This window comes from Mus musculus, chromosome 8 (assembly GCF_000001635.26).
Source record: "Mus musculus strain C57BL/6J chromosome 8, GRCm38.p6 C57BL/6J".
In the NCBI taxonomy this organism is placed as follows: Eukaryota; Metazoa; Chordata; class Mammalia; order Rodentia; family Muridae; genus Mus; species Mus musculus.
The window spans coordinates 124,186,089-124,207,752 of record NC_000074.6 but is presented as its reverse complement, the minus strand read 5'-3'; the positions used below and the strand labels follow the sequence as shown (position 1 = coordinate 124,207,752).

General features: G+C 48.6%; 1 long non-coding RNA gene across 6 annotated transcripts; it reads right to left on the bottom strand.

Moving 5' to 3' along the window:
- Positions 1-1,445: 1,445 nt before the first annotated feature.
- On the bottom strand, positions 1,446-11,200 carry Gm42054. Of its 6 annotated transcripts, none has more exons than XR_001778717.1 (5): positions 9,277-11,200; positions 8,154-8,200; positions 6,023-6,145; positions 3,174-3,413; positions 1,446-3,063 (listed from the first exon to the last, which is right to left on the bottom strand). It is a non-coding gene; the product is annotated as a predicted gene, 42054 (long non-coding RNA). The 6 variants fall into 6 exon arrangements; XR_001778715.1 differs by having other exon boundaries at positions 1,446-3,413; positions 9,277-9,926; positions 10,512-11,200; XR_879347.1 differs by having other exon boundaries at positions 1,446-3,413; positions 9,277-9,570; positions 10,512-11,200.
- Between the last annotated feature and the right edge of the window lie 10,464 nt (positions 11,201-21,664).

The following is a 21,664-nucleotide window of genomic DNA, read 5'->3' as shown; positions in this document are numbered from 1 at the left end:
AGACATGCCTAAAACAACGAAGTGGAGGAAGATTTATTCTGGCTCATGATTCCAGAGGGATCAGTCTACGGCTGCTTCGCCCCAACTGCTTGGGTAGGACAACATGGGGGACAACTGTGTGACAGAGCTGCTCCCTCCTCACAGACTGGATCAGGAGGAGATTGACACAAAGTAGGGGGGAGGCAGATGCAATCAGAAGCCCACTGCCTCTCCTACTTCCTCCAGGGAGGCCACACCTTTCAAAGTTTCTTAAACTTCCCAAAGTGGCACTGTCAGCTAAAAGCCAGACACTTAAGATGGACATTTTAGATTAAATCCTAAGAAGCTGGCATGGTGCCCCCCCCCCCAGTCACAGCCCTCGGGAGGGGGAGGTAGGAAAATCAGGCGTTCAAAGCCAACCTCAGCTACACAGTGAATTTTCAGTCAGCCTAGGCCACATAAGTCCTTGCCTTTAAATAAATTAAACAAAGCATAACTGAAGAAAGGTCTCTCTAGAGGACACTTGGGTCACCAGTCTTGAGCTGCAGTTTCCAAATGGTGACAGACCAAAAATGATGGTGAATCTTCAGTTAGGAGTGACAGCTGAAAGCCAGCATAATGGAATGGAACACTGTTCTTAGATCCCTTCCTGCTCCACCCGTGCTCTATCTGTGTTCCACCTATGTTCCATTCCTGCTCCATCCCTGGTCCATCCGTGCTCCAGCAGTGCTCCCTCCCTGCTCCACCCGTGCTCCATCCATACTTCATCTAGCTGTCTCGAAATCTATACCGAAGATGCTCCTGCAGCAGCCAATTTATTCTGCCTTCCACCTGACTAATGGTATAAATGTAATTTAATTTAAAACTTAACACAGGCAAATAATTGATAAATACGGAAAGCCAGGAGTTCCACCCTGTGCATAAAGCATGCACAAGAATAAAATATGTTTATTAGAATAATTACTAGTTTTGAAAAGTCTAATAATTACTGCTTGCTGGGAGCAAGCTCATGGAGAGAAGGGGAGGTGGAGTTAACTTGGGCAGACAAAGAACGCGCTGTTTGCGGCTCAGTCGTCAAGGAGAGACGAGCATCGCTTGCTGACCTGTGGGAAGCCACATGTGCCGTTGCTGAGTGGCACTGACTACTGCTGGCCACCACGCATAAGATTGGACAAACAACCAATGTGTACATATGCAGTAAAGTTTTTTGCAAAGACACTGCCTGGCCCAGGCATGATAATGAGGTTCAGTAAGGTACTGAGAGTATAACCAATCAGATGTGAGACATGCAAATGAGGTATGATAATGAGGTTCTGTAAGGTACTGAGAGAGAGTAGCCAATCAGATGAGGAACATGCAAATGAGGCTTAGTGCATAACCAATCCGGGTGTGAGACACGCCCCTCCTAGGCCTATAAAAGCAGCACCAGTTCTGGGCTCGAAGTCTTTTCGCCTCTACAATCAAGCTCTCCCAATAAACGTGTGCAGAAGGATCCTGTTGCAGCGTCGTTCTTCCTGGCCAGTCGAGCGCACGCAAGACTGACCAGAACTTGCTCTGACAGAAGAAGAGACCAGGAGGTTCTGGTGGGAAAGCTGGGCCTTGGACCAAGTGACCACATTCATCAAAAGAATTTTTCAGAGAAGCAATGAGCAAGAGAAATGCATAGGTTTGCGGAAGGACTCTGTCACAGGGGCTGGCTCACAAGGACAGAGGCTAAGAAGCCCCTCCACATCCTTCTCAGGGTGGAAGCCCAGAGAATGTGTGATGTGGGGGCTGGTGACCAGGGTGCCAGTGCTGCCTGTGCCAGGAGGTCACACCAGGGGCCCCAGCTCCAGCACAGAAAGTATGTTTACCCCACTTTTCCCTTTGTGTTCCAGCTGGGCCCTGGGAGCTAGACACTACCATATCAATGAGGGTAAGTTTCTTCCCTCAGTCCTCCAGCTCAGGGGCTTCTCCAGAGAGACCCTACAGGCAGACCTGGGAGTTATATCTCACCACCAGTGCAGAACAAACTGAACTGTCCTGGTGACGCTCCTGTCTGGCCCATGGGCTGGAAGTGAGTTTTGCCTCTGCAGGTTGGTCTCATCATCAGCTCCATATAGCAGCCTCCAGTGCAACCAGGGCTGATGGGAAATCAATTCCACTCCCATTCCCGTTGCTAAAGAGACCCCTTGCAGATACTGTGAGGCCAAGCTCGCTGTAGCTCTAGAGCATTGTCCACACTCCTCATGGTACTTAAGGGGAGAATGGTTCTGCAGCAAGCAGTTGTGGAACAGATAGCTCAGTCGTGATGCAGCATGCTGGAAAAGCCCCTAGAATATAGACTGTCCCGGTTAGTTAACCTAGCCGTACGAGGAAGAGATGATAAAACCTGGAGGAAGAGGAAGCATGCTCTATCTGTGAGATGAGGAAGGAGGTCTTCAGGCATGCTTCCACCATTCATTCATTCATTCATTCATTCTGGAAACTATTTGCTCCACAGAGAGCTATTGAGTAGCTGACCCATATTGGATATAGGAGCAAATGCCTTATGGTGATTTCTATTGATGGCCAACTTGACAGGATCTAGAAGCACCTAGGAGACCAGCCTCTGGGGAGGAAGTTTCTAAAGTGAGTTTACTGAGGAGGGAAGCCCCACCCTAACCATGAATGACACCATTCCACGATCTGATGCCCAGGAAGCAAAAGGAGAGAGCAAGCCAAGAGCCAGCACTCGTCTCTGCTTCGTGTCTGCAGAGACGTTCTGACCAGCTGCCCTTTGGGCTTAGATTTTTTTCAAAACCTTCTTTAATAGGGGGTTCTCAAATGCTTTGACCCTCCTTTTAGCCCACCATCTAAAGCTAGGGGAGAAAAGATGGTAAATAGGACTATTTAGAAGTAGTTCTTTGGGGGTGGTTCCAACCTTCGTTGTCAGGATACCAGCAGCTCACTTCAGCAGTGTCAGGATACCAAACACGGATCAACAGCGGCACCATGATCCAGCAGAAGCTATCAAGCCTCTGTGAATCAGCAGGAGTCAGTGGGAGCGACCAGACCTGGGCTGCACAGAGAAGTTCTCTGCCATGCTTCTCTGCTCAGCGAAGACTGGAGACCAACAAAGCATTGCAAGGCTAGCTATGCAAGCACCCCATTACTGTCTGTTGAGTCATACTTATACTCTTTCCAAACAGTATGCATTCTCCCACAGGTCTTACCTTGGCAAAACATCACGCGAATCTGCATCACGTGACACAACCTGAAACTTCCACTTCACTGTCCCATGCTTCTTCCACCATGCCTTCCCCGCTGTAGCGGATCGACCCTTCAAACTGTGAGCTGAAATAAGCTCTTCCTTCCTCAAGTTGCTTGTGTCAGTTGTCATAGCAACAAGAAGAGCATCAGACCCGCTTCGAAGCAAGAAAACGCAGCACACGCTTGAAGCCTCTGAATAGAAGCTGGCAAGAAGAAAAGAGGAGTGAGAAGTGAAGGATGGTAAGGGCCTGAGCCACATGCTGTGGCTCACTCTGAGGGGAAGCTGCTCTCTCGGGAGGAGCAGAGTCGCTGCCTTTGAAGACACACCAAGGAGAGCGGGCAAGCCCTCCCATCTGCTCACAGTGGCTGCTGGCCCCTGTGAATGAAGCTGCATATGAAGTGTGCATTGAAAGGCTGTGCACAGCATGCTGCTGAGTTCAGAGCCAGGAGCCTGGGAAAGTTCCAGAGCCAGGCTGGCTTCTAGCAATGGGGTTACAGAGGAAGGCAGCTGGTCACTCTGGTCTACCTCTGTGACTATAAGCTCCTTTATACAGGAGAAGCCATTCAGAACAACCGATAGCCTCGTGACCTCTGCTTACAAACACTGTGCAAGAATCAGAGAGAGCCAGGCTGGGGTGGTTGCTGGTAGACAATCCCAGCACGTGGGAGTTTCAGGCAGGAGAATAACTGGGTTTGGAGGCAGTATTTCTGGGCTATGAAGTAAGACCCTGTTTCAATAAACAAATCAGAGGAAAAAGACTTTTTTTGTTTTGTTTTGTTTTGTTTTTTGTTTTTCTCAGACACATAAAAGCAAAAACAAATTTCTGCTAAGGGCCTTCACTGGAAAAATGAATTCCAAGAGTCAGGAATTGAACTCAGGGGTTAGCGGGGAGGGGGTGGGGGCTTTGCTTCCTGATGCTGGGGTAAAGACGATGACTAAAATCAATCTAGGTGTGTTTCAGCTTAAGGTTTATAGTTCACCATGGAGGGAAATCCAGGCAGAAGCTCAGGTCAGGGAGCCTGGAGGCAGGAAGAGAAGCAGTGGAGGCAGCAGGCAGCGGCCATGAAGGGTGCTGCTTACTGGCTTGCTTCTCCTGGCTTGCTCAGCCTGCTTTCTTACACAACCCAGAACCACCTGCCCAGGGGTGGCTCACCCTACAGTGGGCTGGGCCTTTCCACATTAATCAATCAAGAAAATGTCCCACAGACCTGCCCACAGACAATCTGATGGGGGCATTTTCTTATTTGTGGGTCCCTCTTCTCAGATGATACCAGACTACAGCAAGTTTGATGCAAACAAAACAAAGCCACCACTAACAACAGCAACAGCAACAACCACAATCACAATCATGACCAGCAGAGAAATACTGGAGGAAAGGAGAGTTGGAAGGGGCATTGGTGAGCAGAGGCGTGAAGAGATAGCAATCTTCCCCGGGGAAAGCAAACATAGAGCTTGGGCAGCGTTCTTGCTGTGCAGTCATTGAACAAATATTTGTTATCATTCAAGGTGCGCTGGCACGTCTTACATGCCAGTGTGGAGTGATGCAGGCCCTGAATGTCTGCCTTATGAAAGGTACCCATGAGCAGCTAAAAGGTTTCCTACACTGTGGGATGATTTCTGGGATGGAGAGAAAGGATGAAGCACAGAGGGTTGGGGCGGCTGGAGCATGGTGGGTAGATGAGTTTCTAGTCTTAAAGTCAGCCTGGTCAATCAGAGGGGAGCTTGGGCTCCCAGGCTGCCGTGGAGGCGTCCAGGAGTGAAGAGGAGAATCAGTCTGAATTCATTTACCATCTCTGACACTCCATTGCTTCCTCTTGTTTTTCTATTCTAAGAGGTATAATAGGGCTGAGGCTGAGCTGTATCACAGTTGGCAGGCTGCAGGCCTGAGTCTAACCAGAACTGCACAAGTCAGGCATGGTGGTGCACTCCCGGAATCCCAGCATGTGGTAGATAGAAACAGGGGGACGAGACAATGAAAGTCATGCTTGGCTAGTCTGAGGCTGGCCTCAGATCCCAAGAACCTGTCTTTAACTCCCACCCACCAATAAGGCTATAATGATACAATGTGGTAAGTCAGAAGGCTATGGAACCATAGCCTTGAAAGGGACACCTAGGAGGGTTAGTACACAGGGTTTGTCCCTAAGAGACATCAGGATCACTACCTACCAATGGGGTGGAGGGTAGTTTGCAGCCAACTTGAGCCTTAGCTTCGGAGAAAAAGTATCAGTCTAAAGAAAAGACCCTTTCAAGTTGATACAATGTGTTTGTCGAGCAATTTAGCCACCTGTGTTGAAATCCTGCCATGAGAGATTGTGGTAAACTGGAGTGCTCTCCCGATTTAGGAAGATGTGGATTTTAATCCACCTCCCCAGCAGTTAAGAACGCTGAGTAATCTCCCAGGGGACCCAGTAGTGGCCCATGAACACACACACACATAGACACTTAAAATTAAATAAAAAATTTAGAGACGCAGAAGTTTGGGTTGTCCCAGATGTACCTATAATGCCAGAAGCTTCGAAAGTAAGTTTTACAATCCACAAACAGTTTTACTTATAAGTTTACATTTGGTCTTTTCTTCCTTCCGTTCCTCTTCATACATAGGCTGAGCTCCACAGTGCTCCTGGGGACGATTACGCAACACCAGTGGCCCCAGCTCATTGAGCTCGAAGTGGCATGGCTTATAAACAGTGTTTAAGAAGGGTTTTCAGTTATGAAACATCCCTACCCTGTCATCAGGCCCCTGCTGGGAAAAACTCTCCTTCCCGAGCCAGGGAGGGAGGCTAGACCACTGTCCAGCTCATAGGGACTTACCCCATCGCTGACCTCAGCAGAGAGGGAGACTTTCATAGGCCATGCTGGCTTCTGAAGAGGGTACGCGATGGGAAGTGAACTCAATTATAAACAACGGATTTAATCCACGTCTGCAGCTCATGCCTACATGGGATGGATACAAAGCAGACCAGGATGATCAGGAAGAAAGGGTCCAGCTGGGTCTAGAGAAACTAGCTTCCTCCCCACCACCAGAACACTTGGCTTTCTCTTGAAGAGCTGAACTTGGTTTAGGGTGGTACAGAAACTGAGGCCAAGGCCACCTGCAGATGCCCTAAGGAAAGAAGAGTGTCACCTCTATCTGTCCTGAGTCAGAGCCTGGAATTCCCCATCCAAAAAGGGAGAGGTGGCCAGGAGACAGGGAACACCTGAGCTGAACACCTACCATCTCTGGGTTTAGGTCTAATGAGTGGGTCCACCTGGCCCTTGCTTCACTCAGTCTCATGTGCCCTCTTTCTGAGATAGCATGGGGGTGGGGCACAATAGACTGTTGGAAGCTTGAAAACTCAAACCCTTCCTTGTAACCATTGCATCGGATATGTTGATAGTTAGTAAGCTGGGCATCAAGGATCCCCTGGGGACGCTACAGAGAAGCCTGAAGAGCTGATGATAACACACAATATAATCACAACAGGGGGATCGGGAGTTCAAGGCCATCCTCACCTATCTATGAGGTTGATGGAGACCCTGTCTCAAAAATTACAGAAACAAAACTCAAACCCAAGATACCCTCAGATTTTGGTGCCCTAACCCATGGGGCAGGAACCTGAAAGGAAGCCCAGGGATACATATGCCTTAGTAACTCTTCCATGACCCAAATGAGGAGCCAGGTCAGAGAACACATGACATAAGGAATCTAAAAAGGGGTTCCAGTCCACTGTTTTTGAGTGATGAGAGCCCTTTTCAGCATCTAACTCTTCCAGACCAATATAGAAAATGAGACAAGACCGTCTCCCTTTGAAAAGATGTTTCAGTCAGGAGGCACTGGAGCTACCAGCCTGAAGTGCTTTCACACAGCTGGCAAAGTTTAAAGCAGCGCCTACTTCCGAGCGCTGCCCTCAAGAGAAAGCCCACACAGCCCTGCATTGTTGGCGGGAGCCTGGATTGATGCAATGTGTTTGCAGAGCAATTTAGCAATCTCTGTCAAAATCTTACAGGAACATGGCTGTGATGAAGCTGTTCCAAGGCTTTGCTCTGTCTGACGTGTTTGCAGAAGCAAAGGCATCCATGTATCACAATGGCTCTCATGGGGCTGTTTATCATAGCAGACCCTGAAAAAGTGCTACGGGGTCAGCAAGAGACATTCATGCAGCCTGTGGTGCAACCACGCAGTGATTCTTGCTAGGCTGTCAGAGGAACTGGCTACATCTCTATTTGTCTGTCGCTGGGACATGTTTTTTTAAGGGAGAAAAAAGCACTTACATAGAGTGGGGATTTATTTCAGGTAAAACAAAATGAGTATCTGGGCTTTTACATGCATGGACTATTTAGAGGGAAACCAAGGAATCACACATAGGGGCTCCTCTGGCGACCTGGGTAAAGGTTTGGGGTGAGAGTGTTTTTTGCTTTTATGTGTTAGTTGAATTTCTACCACAAGCTTGTATTACTTTTGCAACTTAAAACTGAGCAATTAAAGCTAAAATAATCAAAAATGTACTCTCAGCTCCTTGGGAGGCTAAGGCAGGAGGATTGTAAGTTCAAGGCTAGCCTGAATAACTTAGCCAGAGCTCACCTTAAAAAGAAAAAGAAGGGGCTGGGGAATACAGCTCAGGGGTAGATTGTTGGCTAGAATAAAACCCTAGGTTCAGTCTCCAGATCTGTGGTACTGTGAAAGAAAGAAAGAAAGAAAGAAAGGAAGGAAGGAAGGAAGGAAGAAAGAAAGAAAGAAAGAAAGAGAAAAGAAAGAATGAAAGAAAGAGAAAGGAAAGGAAGAAAGACAGACAGAAAGACAGAAAGACACTTGAAATGTAACTAGCAACCACTGTATGCATGGTGACCTTACTTCCTGGGCTCAGTCACTACAGAGAGCCCGGGCATGCTGCATCTCCTAGTTACATCTCTGCATCCCCCCCACCTCCCACCCCAGCCGCATGGACCATCCACATGAACTTACCTCCTCCTGCCTTCAGTACCTGCCAGGCTCACGCTGATCCCAAGTGTCTATGTATTAGAGAAATATATATATTGAAGAGTTTTCAAGGAGCTGCCAGGGTTAGGGATAGGAGACACACAGGCCCGCTCCATCCTCTTGGAGCACATGGGCATTTTATACTTGTCTCCAGATCAGAAATACAGACTGTGGGTGCTACTCTCCCCTAAGGCATGGACAAGCCGTGTTGGGAGCCGTGTTTTCTCCAACCAACAGAGTAGCAATACCGACTCCGTTTCCTGGCCATTAGGTACCGTGCCTTTACATGTACCACCCATCTCTTCATCCCAACCTGCTAACCAGATGCTATCTTGACCCCCATTTTACATCTCAGAAAACTAGCTGACCAGTGGTCCCCATGCAGACAGATCTTTGCCTCCGCTTGGCCACCCTGACTAGTTCCTAGGGCCCATTTTTCAGAGCCTGGCATTCACAGACCCTTCCTGCATTTTACAGGTCTGTTCTGTAGCAGTAAATGATGGTGCAGGCACTGAGGGATGCACCTGGATCTCAAGAAAGAAGCCAAAGTGACAAGAGGAAAGAGGCCAGTGCAGTCCTAGTGGTGTGAGGACAAGGGCTAATGAACAGAAGTCACGCTGAGAGAGTTATTGAGCTGCAAGCCAGGGGTCACCTTCATAAGCTGCTGTAGGAGGCAGATGCCAGTCACTGAATATTGCCTCCCCCAGAAATAATTCACATGAGAAAGTCCCCTCCAAAGTAATAGTATGAGCAGGTAGGGACGTTGGGGCAGTCTGAAGAATGGAGCCCTGTGAACTGGTTAGTGTTCATAAGAAAGACTTCAGAAAGCTCCTGCCCTCGTCCTGCCATGCGAGAACCATCAAGTCGGCACTGTCTGTGAGCAGGAAACAGCCATACCAGATGCTGAGCCAGCCTAGCATCCATCTGGGACACCAGTCTGCTGTAAGGACTCAACTCTTGCTCTTTTCTCTTTCCATACTGGAGATTGAATTCAGGGCCCACTGGTGCTAGCCAAATGCTCTCCCACTGGGCTATCCTCAGCCCTCTATTGTTTATTTCAAGACCATCTCCCTAAGTCGCCCAAACTCACTACCCATCCCACACAAACCTTCACCGCAGGAGCCTTTAACCCCTGCCTCTTGCATAGCTGGGATTGCAGTCTTGTGTCACCAGACGAGGCTTCAAACTTGAATTCTGTAAGCTATCCGATAGTTAGTGGGGTTTTGTCATGCAGCTCTGGCTGACCTTGAACTCAGGTGAAGCTTAGGATGACCGTGAACTCCTGATCTTCCTGCTTCCATCCCTAAATACTGGAATTACAGACAACACCACCGTATCAAGTTCGTATAGTGCTGCAGACGGAGCCCGGGGCTTTGTGCGTGTTACATAGGCACTGAATCAGCTGTGGGAAGGAAAGCATCTATATTTCTCCAAATGATCACACTCAAACCCATCCTCAGCCCCTCAGCCCCATGTCTGTCTCCTAATCCTCTTGCTTCGCTGGAGATCCCAGTTGTAGTGTTGGGGTTTAGCAAACCTTGCTAAGACTCTGAACTTCTCTCTTGTCTTTCCATTCCACTTGGCTTCTCTGGAAAGCCAGTCTTCAAGGGTCTCCTTCAGGTCTCTCTGAAGCACCCAGACTTTACTGCAGAAGTGGGGCCACCTGCCTTTACTGTCTTGTCACCTGTAGCAAGGATAGCTTGGGGGGAGGGGCTGGGACGTCAGCTCGGTGTACAGTGTTTGCCTAAATGCATCAAGCTTTGGGTGCAGAGAAAGACAAAAACAAAAACTAAGTGTTTAGTTTGTTTTCTCTCACTGTGATAAGACTCCATGCCTGAAAGCAATGTGGGAGGGAAGAGGTGCTTTTCATCTTCCAGCTTACAGTCCAGTCATTTCAGGAAACCGAGGCAGGACTTGGAGCAGAAACCGTGGAGGGATGTTGCTTACTGGCTTGCTCCCCATGGCTTGCTCAGCTTGCTTCCTTATACAACCTGCCCAGAGGTGGTACTGTCCATGTGGGTTGGATCCCTCCCATATCAACCATTTAAGCAAGATTATGCCCCAGGCCAATATGATGGAGACATTTTGTCAATTGAGACCTTCATCCCCATGAAGGAACCCTTCTCAGATGATTCCTAGCTTGTATCAAGCTGACAGAAACTAACGAGGACACTAAATGAGAGCACAGAGCAAATAGTCCAATGCAGCTCCCCGGCTAAAAGACAAAATCCAAAACCAACTAAACGAAAACTCCCGAAAGCACAGCCGCCTGACTCAGACCCCTCCCTGGATCCCCCAATTGTTTGTGTTTGGAGCACTGCAGTTTGCTCTCAGGCAGCTCACCTTGTGCAGTAGACAGTCTTGTCCGGTTCCTGTGAGGGCTTTGGTAAGAGTAGGAAAAGACTATGCTGTCAGCTCCATCCTGCCCAGAGTGTGTGGTGGTGGCTTGGTGCTGTATCACCGAGAGACAGCTTTCAGAGCATCATGGGAAGAGTGCAGGAAAAGCCTGCCTGCGCTTGCTGCAGCTGTGCTTTTCCAACGCTTGAATCTGACAAGCTGTTTAGAACTTGAAACCAGGAAGGCAGCGAGCCTGGTTGCTTTCTTGTAGAACACAAAGCTGTAGTAACCTGAGCAGCTCTGACTGGGCAGGGCACTAGCCCTGGGCTACTTTGTATACAAACCTGACCTTACTTAGTTCTTTCAGAGCTAGAGGCAGGTGCAGCGATGAAAGTTTGTGTCAGCTTTGTTTTCTGGACCTGGAATAAGGCTCCCCTGTGAGGCAAAGCATTGCCAGCTATGGGTATAGGTAGTTAAAGTCCGTCTGCACCCCAAGCCAGGACCCATTTTGTCCAGTCTGGGGCATAACAAGGTCCCACATAGTCGTTAGAGGTAAACAGTTTAGACTGCCTCATCTTTCTTGTGGAGCTGCAGCTCCTCCATCCTGAGTCCCTACGACCAGAAACACAGGTGATCTGGTCCACAGTCAAGTTGTCTGAGCCCCCAGTGCAGCTGTGAAGCTGGAGATGGTAAAGCCAGCCTCTGAGGCCTCCTTAAGACCCACTCCCCACCCCCATTCATCTGAAATGACGTCTTTATTTCTTCTCTAACCCAGCTTTCGCAAACCACTGGAGAGATGAAATCAGTCTGGAATTTAAGCCTCTGGGTATTTGGCCATGTCCCTGATGGGGGATGGACCACAGCATAGCTCAGATGGTGTTTCTGGGTCCTCTGTTGGCCCTGGTCCTTGGGCAGCTGCAGTTCAAGTCAAGACCTGAGGCTGCAGCTGGATGTCATCTCCTCACACACGGAGGGTCACTGGCCCTGCTTCTCCCCCTCCTCCTGCTCCTGTGGGCCCCGGGAGAAGGCATCGTCCCAGAATTAGTCATAGCACTTAACAAGTGGTTCACACAGAACCCTCAGACAGGCTCCGGGTCTTCTTCATGAAACGATAGATTCTACTCTGCAGTGACATCCCAATGGCACTTCTGGGTCTCTGCTTTAATTCAGCCAAGTGCCTAACAGAAGAGGGTAGTGCATAGGGAAGGGAGAGAGTGCAGAGAGCTCCCAGGAGAGACCTGACCCAGAGAGCCTTGTCTTCTCGAACCTTCTCTCCTTCCTGCCTCAGATCAGACAGATGGCCTCCTGAGGTTCTTTGTTCATTTTTCTAGCCTTGGGTAGAGACACTGAACTGGCTGTTTCTGCACCTTTGAGTCTCTGCTCATTCATTTCCTGATGTCCAGCATTGCAGTCTCAGGATGAGTAAGTGCCATGGCCCAGTGTGACAGCCTGGCACAACGGGGTAGAGGTGAACAGTAGACACTTGGGACTGTTTGCTTGGGTCAAAACACTGTGTGATTTGTGTGCTTTTTGCCTCAGTCTCACCATCTGAGAAATGGGGTGTTATGGGCCGAATGATGTCTCCCTGAGGTTCGCATGCTGAAGGCTTGAGCCTTCAGGAGCTTAGAATGTGACTGTATTTGGAGACGGGGTCTTTGCAGGAATTGTCTGCTAGTGTGAGGTCCTTGGGGTACCCCCTAATCCAGGGTGACTGGGGTTCTCATTGGAAGAGATCAGGATACAAACACACACACAGAGGAACAGTGTCCCAGGGCATTAGAGGGCAGTCACCAGCCTGAGGGGAAAACAGCCTTCTCACCTGTAGGCCTTGGACTTTCAGCTCTCAGGACAGTGAGGATGTCTGTTGACCAAACCCCACTGGCCTGCAGGGTTTTGTTATGAATGTTCCAACAGAAGACATAGAGGATGTTTGTAGTGATCACTAGCCTAGAGCCTGGTCTGGCTATGTTGACTCTAAAATTCAACTCTCTTAGATCAGACATTTGCTAAGTCTGGAATTCTGAATAAGTCAGTTCAGAGCATCAGGTGCCTAGACTGGGTCGTGGGCATAAAACTCACAGCACCTGCCATTTATGGCACTCAGGGACACCGAGTACCAAAGGCCACAGCAGCAGTAATCAGGGTTTGACAAGAAAAGCAACCTGGTTCTAAAATGAGCAAGTCAGTGCCAGGCAAGACTGCGTTCTTACCATAAACTGTACCTCCCTAGACAAACCAAAGTGAATATTGTGAAACGCAGAAGTAAAGGCTGTGTCACTTACAGGTATGATCCCCAGTGAGAGCTGGAGTCACTCTTGGTGGACAAGCCTCCTCAGAGCAGGAGTCTGAGCCCAGAGGGCTGCCCACTGGTCTCGACAGTCGGCATTGCATATGGCACCCCCTGGACACAGGCTCCTGTCGCCTTCTATCTAATCCACAACCCAGAGCTTCCAAAGACAACAGCAGCGGAAACCCTGGATAAACAGCAGTGATTTACTAATGCTGGGCAAACATTGGGAAGGGGACCAAAAATAGCGTTGGCCATTGCTCATCCTTCAAGAGGAAGCAGCTTCTCAAATGGCTCCTCTGGCGTTGAGTGTTGGAAGCCGAGTTAACTCTTCCAAACCATCTCTCCGAGGGCTCTAGGGGCACCCGGCAGCAGAGGTGGGCATGAGCCATGTGTTCCCTGAGCTGGGGCAGGAGATTTCGGTCTGAAACAGGCTGGGTTATGAATCTTATATAGAGTTCCCGTGACGCTAGGGCTAGCCTTTGGTCAGTGCACGAAGGCAGGGCTAGCCCTCAGTATTGCAGCTCCGTTTATATTGGTCACTTTTCTTGTCGCTATGATCAAACCCCTGAGGAAGGTAACTTGAGGAAGGGAGGTTATATCCGGACTCCCAGTTTGAGAGGACACAGTCAATCATGGGGGTGAAGGTATGGTGGAGGGCTTGAGGCAGTTGGCCCCATTGCATCTACGATCAAGAAGCAGAAAATGATTGCTGATGCTCACCCTTACAGACATGCCCACAGGTAGTTACCATGGTGATCCTAAACCTTCGTAGAGTCGGCAATGAATATTAACCACCACACTGCCTGTTAGCTGGGAATCAGCAAAGCCCAGCTTCTCTCTGGGCTCTGCCAGGCAGGACCAGCAGCCAGATGTGGAAGCTGAGCCTCTGCTTGCTTGCCTGGGATACAGGCTTCCCTGGGATCTGTGTATCCGCTGACTACATCCTGGCAGGTAATGGGTGAACTGGCACATTTATAAAGCCTCAAGATGCTGAGCATGGCGGCTCGGGTCTGAAATCCTAGCGCTCTAGAAGCTGATGCAGGAGGCTTATGAGTTTGAAATCAGCCTGTCCTTAAAAGGGGGAAAGAAGCTAGGCTGTGGTGGCACACACCTTTAATCCCAGCACTTGGGAGGCAAAGGTAGGTGGATCTCTGAGTTCGAGGCCAGCCTGGTCTACAGAATGAGGTCCAGGACAGCCAGGGCTACACAGAGGAAACCTGTTTATAACTGTAATGTCCCTTTACACTCATGTTGCTCTCACATCACTCCCAATAAATAATTCACCACAGGTCTGAAGAGTATATGTAGTCAAAAGATGGGGTGCAAGGAAGCAGACACTCTACAGAGAGGACCACAGCATTCGCTTCTGCAAGGATCGTGACAGGGTCTGTGTGGGCAGACCGCCACCAGGATCCCACTGTCCATGGCTTCTCTCATTTTTGGCAATGACATTTCAGACACTGCGTGGAAGGCAGATATTTCTGGGGGAGGCTTGATCATGGCACTTGACCTTTGGGAGAAATGTAAGAAATCAGGAGCTAGAACGAGGAGGAGAAATTCTTCAAGCTCGATCCCCCCCCCCCCTGCCTGCTAGAGAATAACACAAGGGCTCGGTGTCGGCTTCAAGCGCAGAGATTTAGTACAAATTCACTATTTCCTTCCTCGGCTTCCGGTTCGGTTAGTCATGGGGAGGTCTGAGTTTTCCTTTCCCAGAACCCTGGCCCAGAGCTTGCCTTGGCATTTCATCACAACTCCCTCTGAAAAGCCTCTTGTGTTTCTGTGAGGGTGAGCGCTGGAAAATGGCTCCTGCCCAAAGTGACTCAGGGCTCCTGGGACAACTGGCGAGGATTGGTCCTGACATATTTCCCAGCTGCAGATGAGAGAGCAGGGTCAAGGCCTAGTAGAGGCAGCTCCAGCTCTCACACCTGAGGCTGGATGTGGGAGGTCAGAGGTCGCAGGTCGCAAGGAAAGAAAGCTCAGAACCACCCCTGGCTCCCAGCGGCTGTCTGTCACTCAGCCGCTCAGGCTCCAAGGGTACATGGACGAGCAACAGGACTTAGACATGCTGCCTCTATGGGATGGCTGCTTCCTTCCATGGATGCGACTACAGAAGAACCACTAGAGCGAGGAGACCATGTCTGGCCGGGCCCAGCTCCCCACAGCTTCACTCCTGAGGACCTAGGGAGACTTGGACCCTACACTACTTCTTTCTTAACCCTGCTCTGAGGACTTGTGGGGCAACGAGAACTGGCTCCATCTTTCACATGGACCAGTACCATCTATATCCCATCTATGTAGTATTTGGGGTTCCTGCTGTTCCTGTTTTTTGAGATAGTCTTATGTAGTCCAGGCTGGCCTCGAACTCACTATGAAGCTAAAGATGACCTTGAACGGCTGGTCTTCCTGCCTCCACCCCCTCAGTGCTTGGTTAACGAGCATGGACCCCCACTTCTGGTTCATCCATTTATTCTTGAACAGCTTGTCATAGAAACACCATGCTGGGCCCTGTGCCAGGTCCCACTCTAAAAACCATTTGTATATCACTCCATTTTACTCTCTGAGAAGCCTGAGAGAGGGTTGTCATAAGGCCAGCATTGCTCTCCCATCTGCCGGATGAGGGAGAGAGAGTCTAAGGCTCAAAGGGATCCCCTTCTTAAGGGTGTGACTAGGACAGGACCAGGGTAGCCAGACCCACACCTGGGCCTCTGTGTGCCACGTCACTGTGGTCTTCCTGTACAGATACTATAGGCAATGGCAGCTTGCGTCTCTTCCTGAGAGTCTGTGTGCATTTGCTCTGGTCTGGTTGTCTGGGGCTTCATGTACTGTCATCTAACCCCCACCCCCCACCCCTCCAGTGAGGTTCTAAGAGGTAGAGATTCCATCTGGGAGCTGATCAGAACAAAAGGCTTCCTGGTTGGGGAACACTACTGAATCCAAGTGGCTCAGAAGAGGGAGCAAGACCCAGACATACACCTGAGTGCTTCCTGTCTCCTACCCTGTGACACTTTACACTGTCTTGGGGACTCTGCTGGCAAAAGCCACCTCCACATTCATCGCTTCAACCCTGACCCCTGGAAGCACGCACAAAGTGGACATGTTTTCTTTATGACTCTCCTATGCGGAGATGATATTGCTGGCAACAGAACGCAGACAAACATAACACTTATAAATATGCCCACATGTACAGATGGTGTACTACCTATAATATAAATCTATAGTCTTTCTTTAGATAAATAGCACTTAAACTTTCTTGCATCATGTACAGAAACATTCTTTCTACAGATACTCATATGCAGCTATGTTTCTCTTTTATTTATTTTTAAATTTTGTGTGTGTGTGTATTTGTGTATGGGCACACATGCATCACATATATGTGGACATCAGAGGACAACTTGTGGAAGTCAGTTCTCGACTTCCATCACAAGGCTCAGATCATGAGACTCAGTTGCAAGCACCCTCACCTGATGAGCGTCTCACTGGCCCTGCCATTAAATGGCTGCCTAGTGCATCCCATCATAAAAGCAGTAGTTTGGAAACTGTCCTGACATGAGACTGGGCTGTTCCCGTTGCTTTATATTTAAATTGCGTGGCATTCCAATACTGAAGCAACTGTCCTCTCAGATATAGCTCTTCACCATGAGGGTTGTGACAGGCAGGGAGGCCACCTCAGTGGGATTCACAGTCTAGTCCCTAAAACTTTCCCTGTATTGTGTTATGTGGCAAGAAAGACTCTAGAGGTGGAATCAAAGTTATGGACCTGAAGCAAAGATTATCACAGACTGTCCGGATGTAATTGCTGGAGTCTGGGCTGCAACCTGGGTGTTGCACCTTCATATGATGAACGGTCTCCTAGGTGATAGAGTTGAGGTGTTAGATTATGAAGGCCCCATGAAAGAGATTGATGCAGGTGTGGCTATACATTGTAATTCTGGCACTTGGGAGAACTTGAGGCTCTCCTGAGTTACATAGTAAATTTCAGGCCAGCCTTGGTTATGGTGTGAGACCTCAAAAAAAAAAAAAAAAGAGGGAGTGAGGGAAAGGGGAAGGGAGAAAGAGAGAGAGAGAGAGAGAGAGAGAGAGAGAGAGAGAGAGAGAGAGAGGAGGGACGGGGAAAGGGATAGAGGACAGGCCTTCCTTCATGCAGCTAGGCTGGGACCAGGAAGCAGATGGAAGATGAGGAGACGAACATGCATGAGGGACATAAAGAGAGGCAGACAAAGCTGACACAAGGCAGGAAGGAGATGGTGCAGCGTGCGGTGCTGCCAAGAGCAGAGCAGCCTTAGGCAGATCTCCAGGCCACTCAGCTTTGATGCAAGGAGCCCCACAGGTGCAGCATCTGAGCTGGAGATAAGAAGTACTCTCACTTTGGCTTTACCCTGAGCTCCAGCCACAGTCTGCCATGAGGAGCTGTACAGAGCTAAGGTCGGAGGGAGAGGGCACCTGGTGGAGGATCCAGGTGGCACAGAGCACGTGTACCGGCTGACTCTGTTTCTGTGTCCCCACAGAGCAAGTGTGCTGGCTGACTCTGTTGCTAGTCTCCTCACAGAGCATGTATGGCGGTTGATTCTGTCGTGTGTGTCCTCCAAGTCCCATTTACAGACAACACCATTCTCACAGCCTCACTTTAGGTATCATAAAATGGGAATAAAAATTATGAGTATCTAAGGATGAGGAACACACACACAGATATGTATATGTATATGTATATGTATATGTATATGTATATGTATATGTATGCACCTTGGGCTTATTAGTAACATGTATTCATATATGCACACATGTGCATGCATGGACACACATTTGCAGCACATACATGCTTCCATTATATCCTTCACTCAGAGGAGGTTGTTCTAAAGTGACCATCGCTGTAATTTCAGGACTGATTAAAATGTATCTGAGAATTCACCCATTTCCATTCAGCCATTAATGGGAAATGAAACCCAGGCCAGCAAGGACTACAGTTTCTTCTGTCCCGGCATGGTGTGCTTTTTGCCCACACAGGAGATGCCACGCCCCTCAGAGGGCCAGGGCACAAGTGCACCTGAGCACTGGCCCCATGTCATGTGCATTAGCGCAGTGCGAAGGCTCTCCCAACAGCTCCTGCAGCCTCGCTTCTCAGTGGACGGAGTATTCAAGTGATGAATATGGACTCCAGGAGAAATGTTACCGAGGTGAGTAAAGGTTATAGACGCAAGACCTTTTCTGTCTTGGAGAGAACCAGGACGGATTACTATAATTTACCTCTCCTCGGGGCAGCAAATGGGAGGCAGAACAAAGTCTTTTAAAAGAACCACTTAAGGTAATTTATCTAAGTGGTTCCCAAATGTCAGCTGCAGGCCTCTGTGACAGTCATCCGGCCTTTGGGAGCTTGAATTCTGGCAGCTGGGACCCACTGGCCCTAAGCGTCTGAAGCATGCCCGGAAAGCTGTTATTGTGAGGTCCTTCGGGTGGGGACGCTGTTGTCCAGCATCCTGGATAGAAGTCAACGATGAGGCTGGGGCCGTGAGGCAGAAGACCCCACACCAGGATCCAGCAAGCTAGGCCATCCTGCCACCTCAGTGGGCTCCTTCCCTAGAGCAGGTCACCCCTGCAGTCACCCCTGCAGTCACTGCCAGCCACCATGGCTCTCTGAGGAAGACTCAGTACGTTGAGCTCTGTGAAGGCAAGCATGCTGCATCCACATTGAACACTCCTTCTCTCCCACAGCACAGCCGCTTCCTACTGTGACTCTTACCCAGCAGATGGCACAAGTGTCAGCTTGTCCCAGCTCATCATCAGTACCACTGCCTCGACCCCACCCCACTTCCACCACCCTTCCTGTTCTCCCACCGTCCATCCCCATTCCCTTTATGGCTTCCTCCCTGGTCACATTCAGCTACTCATTTTATGCAATCCAGGCCCCCCTTCCTAGGGATGGTGCCTCCCCCTGTGACCTACATCATCCTACACCAATTAGGGACTTTAAAAAAATGCCCACAAACACACCACAATTCAATCAGATTTAGGCAAGTCCTCGGTTGAGGCTCCCTTTTCCCAAGTGCCTCTAGGTTTGTGTCAAGTTAACAGCTGGAGCTAACCACGACACCATCCATCCACACGCATGCTTGATTCTTAGGCATTCATCTGGGATCCACCCGTGCAGATATGAGCAAACATGAATGCATGCTACCTCCTACTTCCTTTACATACTAAATGCTGGATGCTGACTAGACAGACTAGTTTCTATTTTGTTTGGCCACTTGTGACTCTAGGGAGCTGTCTCTGTCTGTCTGTCTGTCTGTCTCTCTCTCTTATGTATGTATTTCCCTGTGTATGCATGTGTATGCCTGTGTGTGTGGCAGCAGATATCAATGTCGGATGTCTTCCTTAATCGTTTTCGACCTTACTTTTTATATATTTCCTCTTTGAAAATTTCATGAATTTATACAATGTATTTTGATCCATTATTACCTAGGATCTCTTACTAAACCTAGAGTTCACCAATTTGGCTAGACTGGTTGACCAGTTAGCTCCAACTACACCTCGTGGGCCATGGGGATGTCTACTGCGCTTGGCTTTTCATGTGGATGCTGGGAATCCTAACTCGGATTCTCATGAGCACATCCCAGGCTCTTTACCAGTTGAGCCTCATCTCCAGTCTTCATTATGTATTTTTTTTGTAACAGTTGCATGTTCGTATCATTATCTTTACATTGAAAAGTAGTCCCTCCCCCCAACAGCGTGATTGAAATACAATTCACAAACCACAAAATTCACATACTTAAGAGATAATCAAGGCCAAGTGTTGTACATTCAGAGCCATGAAGCTATCTCGTAGTACCAGAGATTGCTAAACAGTTACTTGTAAAGAAACAGCTTTAGTTATCTCCCACCTGCAATAAAGAATTAAGTTTTAACTGAGGACAGGTGAAGTGACTCAGTAGGTAAAAGTTCTTGTCACGAAGCTGGTGGCGACCTGAAGCCAATCCCTGGGACCCACCCAGTAAAAACAGAAAACTGACTTCTGCAAGATATCCTGTGACTATATGTGTGCTCGCGCGCGCGCACACACGCGCACACACACACACACACACACACACACACCACACATACACACACACACACACACACACACACACACACACACACACACACACACACATACAAAGCTTGGTTGAACACTTGATACTGTAGGACCCAGAATCTTGAATGTTTTTCAGTTTATTGATATTTTAATTTTCTAATCGTCGATGTTTGAAAATAGCACTTTGCATAAATATATAATGCAACACGACAGAATTATACTTAGAGCTATTTAGGAAATTGGAAATTCTGTCTTAATTCCAAGCCAGAACTCATTTAATGATTTTTCTTTAATGAAACTCTAGCCAGCAACTTAAATAGCATTTTTTTTAAATCGACCATTTTTAACATAGAGATTTACAAACTTGAAACTTACGTATGAGAGATGAGGGTCTTTGTTTTCTGTAATCAAACCATTAAGTTTCTTTAAGAGCAGAAAACTTTGTAAACACTATAAAGATTTTTCTCTCCAGCCAGACATGGTGGCCATGTTTTGCCAGCGTGACGTCATGAGGATCATGCGATTGGGAGTTCAAAGTCATCCCCAGCTACACAGTGAGCGAGAGGCCAGGCTGGTTACATAGGCCCTTGTCTCAAAAGGACGAGAAAAATCGATAAAGAACCCCCTGCAATGCATAGCACACAGTAGGCTTGTGTTTGAGCTGAAGTCTTAGGCGTCATTCACTGACTTCATAGGGCTTGAAAGTACAAACTGTGTGTTCAGAATCGTTTGCTTGGGTGCTGGGAAGGCGAGGCTGTCTGAGACATCGGATTTAAGGCCACAGTGAAATTCAGTAGCATCCCGGGTTCACTGTACAGTTGGTTTTTGAACTGATTTTTGGTCCTTGTGCACAGTGAGAAGAATCCCAGAGATGGAGGGGCCTGGTGAAGAAGGAGAACTTCTGCTCTGAGATCTTTGGAGCCATGGCAGCTGCGGGAATGAAGCAAGCTCGGTGTGCTAACGCAGCAAACCCCAGCCTTCCCAAGCCTCAGGGCTCTGCAGATTTTTCTAGTGTCATCGGATGTTTCTGTTTTGAAGAACTGAGAAGCTCCTTTTAAAAGTCAGGTTTCGAGAACACAAAAATCAAAATGGTTGCAGAATGGTCAACGTGAAGAACCTTTTCTGAGCTTAGAGGTTTTTCTGGCAGAGTACGTTGTTACATCAGCACCTTATATGGACCCAACTCCTTCAGAGAGAACAGATTTCGGATTTAATAAGACTTTGCAGCTTATCGTGGCCAGACTACTCCAGTTTGTCCCCTGATCTAGCCTTCCTCTGGACTTGTGGAAGTTTGCCGCCCTCCTGGCTTGCATATTCCTAAGCACTGCATGTGAGTCCTGTGCACCTTCCCGATGGTTCCTTGTGGTGCCTCAGGTCCTGTTCTGTTTCTCCCCCAGGCCAGTTTCTAAACTAACTTGAGCTCTGGGTTGGGTGGAGAAACTCTGCCTCATTGAAAAGGGCAGAAGAGCAACGGAAGACGATTTCCAGCGTCGTGTGTGCATGTGTGCTTGTGCTCCCACATACACATGCTACACACTTACATATGGAAGCAGAAAAAGGGGAAATACCCTGAGCTCTATTTTGGCCTTGCTTGCCACTGCCCGGTTTAGAGTTTTACAACAGTCACGGAACCACTTCGCTTGTGGCTACGACTCTTATTTCCAAAAATTGCTTCTTGCAGAGAGGCTGGTGGCTGTAAGTCTTGTGTTGCTACTCAAACCTAAAGTCAAAACAATATGGAGCTAGAACTTTAGCCCCATGGTCATATCCTTCATGTCTAGAGGGTGCAGTCACCATATGGGTGGA